Here is a 3,048-nt window from a genome sequence, read left to right on the forward strand (position 1 = left end):
AGAATTTGAAGAACGTACACACCAAACTGATATACTCATGCCATGGATAAAATTGACAGGAGAGACTTTAGATTATTTCATTCCCTAACCTACAAGATAAAAAAATTACCATTTCCAGCCATTGCATTTGCTCCATTATTGAAAACTCAGTAAATAACAGTAACTATAACTCTTGGTTTGTACCCAAACTTTTCATTTAACTGACCTAGGAAGGTTGATTAAAATTCCATTTGGTGTTATAATTTAAAAACAAGTGAGATAACACCTCTAAGAATACATATACATCCACTTTTTTGAGTCACTTGGAAGGATTATAGAAATAAATGAAATTCACAATAAAAACAGTTCAAGTGAGAATTGAACTGTGGGTGTGTGGGGAGTAAGTAGAAGAGAGCAAGTGATAAATCGGGAAAGGAGAAAGGCATCTCTTTTTAGGCCCAGAAAATAACAGAGGAAACTGGGGAAGAGTGTAGGAAGGGTTTTCTCTTACTTCTTTCCTCCCACAGGAAATCACTAATACTTTCTGAGAAAAGGGATAAGCTGTCCAGTTTTTACCCATTAGTGAAATAGCAATTTCTAGACTTAAGCATATTAGTGAGCACTGCCCTTTATAACAGCTCCAGAAATTTCTGCTTAGAAAGAAAATACTCGAGAGTAATCCCCATTGTTTCTAAAGTAGACTCACCCTATTTTAAATGCAACTCCAAAAATGTGACTTCTAAAGAACAGCAAGCAGATTAATATAGAGAATCCTGAGACCCTGCTAAAAACACTCCAGTGCAATGGAATCTTTATCCAGAACTAACTGTAGCAAAATGGGCAGCATGCAGAAATGCATGCTTTTTCAAGAGCATTTTGAACTTGAATATGTAACACGCCAGCCTTTTTGAGAACCTTTGGTAGAATCCACTGAGTGAAGCTATTCAGTGCTTCCATTTTCCCCTTTTACCCTCTTCTGAATGTGACCACTAGAAATGGATCCAGCTCATAACAGATCTGTTCTGGCAACCTTAATCCTGAGCTACAATTTAAAAGGCCAGGTCACTTTCCATGGAGGAAGAGGCTGGGATATCTCCTTCCACCCTTTCTTCCCCCATACAGGGCCTTACTCCCTGGGCTATCTCCAGAATTAGCCTGGAAACCCAATGATCAGAGCAGACAGACATAGATTTGATGTGGTAAAACCCCAGATCGACTCCCAAGCTAATTTCCATCTCTATAATTTAATGACTTCCCCTAAGTCATTTTCCCTAGGTCATGATGAAAAAACATTGAGATCTCTAGTCCAATCACCACTTCTGAGTCAAAGAAGGAAATAATGGCATTAAAAGTCAAAAGCTATTTACAGAGCTTCTGATCTCATCTACCCTTGAGTAGTATGTGATTCTCTATGTACAGTAGTTCTGTTTTTCATAATAATGTCAAAGAAGCAGGTTCTGATCTGTTTAACTATTTTGGAATTATTATATAATCTTTTATCATTATTTAGGGATCTCTTCCTACATTTAAATATGCAAAAACAATAGAGAAATTACATTTTTGACTCTCATAAAATAGCACATATTCAATAGCACATATCACGCTGAAATCTAGGGATGGGTGTGTTAGTTTCCACGTGTGTGTGTTGTAGCCTTAATGAAAACACCCCTACATGATTAAAAAGAATATCTAATTTTTGTTAACATTTTGTATGCATGGCTCTAGGATCTCTTTCCTGTTTCTGTTTTAGGATCTCTACTCCCCACACTTGCTAACTCAGCTTGCATCATTTTTCTCATGTGCGTGGGGTATGAGTCCTACCAGGTTAGCATTCTGAATGCTAGAAGACTAATCACTATGTAACACATCCATATGTTTCTTGCCTCACAATTAAGATCCATATTTTTGAGATCCATGGAATCTCAAGACCCTTCAAATGCCAAGTAACATTAGATATCTCTGTGCTCTTCTTCCCAGCGTTAAGGGCTGAATTGTGTCCCCCCAAATTTATTATGTTTGAGTCCTATGCCCCAGTACCTATATTTGTGACTATATTTGGAGATAGGATTCTTACAGAGGTGATTGGTTAAAATGAGGTCATTAAGGTGAGCCCTAATTCATATGACTAATGTTTTTATAGGGAGAGGACATTTGGACACTGACACGTACAGAGGAAAGACGATGTGAAGACACAGAGAGATGACTATCCACAAGCCAAGAACAGAGGCCTAGAACAGATCCTTTCCTTGTGGCCCTCAGAAGGAACCAATCCTGCAGACACCCTAATCTCGGACTTTTAGTCTCCAGACCTGTGAGAAAATAAATTTCTGTTGCTTAAGCCACTGTGAGAAAATAAATATCTGTTGCTTAAGCCACTCAGTCTGTGGTACTTTGTTATGGCAGCCCTAACAAACAATGCGCTTACCAAAGGAGGAGAGTGCAGGAAGTTTAAGATGCCAAAAAGGACAGATTGTAAAACAGTAGGAAATGGGGAAGTTCATTAAGATGACAAGTGGGAGCCAACAGGTTACATAAGAGTACAACTGTTATGCACTCCCCATAAAGGAAAGGATTAATTTTAGCTCCTGCTGGACCATGCAAAAAGTGTTGATTAAAAAAAATTACCTCTCCTATCCCAGGTTTTCAAAAAAAACATAGACCACTGAGACATATGAAGATAGAAAATAGCAAAGAAAAACCTGCCATCTTGGAAATATATTAGTGTATTGAGTTAAAATAAGTAGTCCTAACATTAGAATACATAAGGTACAATACAAAGATGTAAGCCTTTCATGTTACACAGTAGCAAATTCTAGGATTCCTTTATAATGCTGAAAAAGTCTCACTTACTGGCTTACTCACTAGAAAATGGTAGTAAAAACAGTCCTTACGATAATTGTAGCACAGTGTTCTTAAGATAATTCTAGCACAGTGCAATTTAGGTTGGTAAAAAATAGATTGCAGTTAAATTTATAGAATCATTGATAATGGATTTTCCCCAATATAATTCTTTAATACCTATAAATTTCCTTCTAATAAACACTGATACATAAATGGCAAATTGAAACA

Source organism: Myotis yumanensis, unplaced genomic scaffold, assembly GCF_028538775.1.
Source record: "Myotis yumanensis isolate MYYU_CA2020_CCGP unplaced genomic scaffold, mMyoYum1.0.hap1 SCAF_4, whole genome shotgun sequence".
NCBI classification, from domain to species: Eukaryota; Metazoa; Chordata; class Mammalia; order Chiroptera; family Vespertilionidae; genus Myotis; species Myotis yumanensis.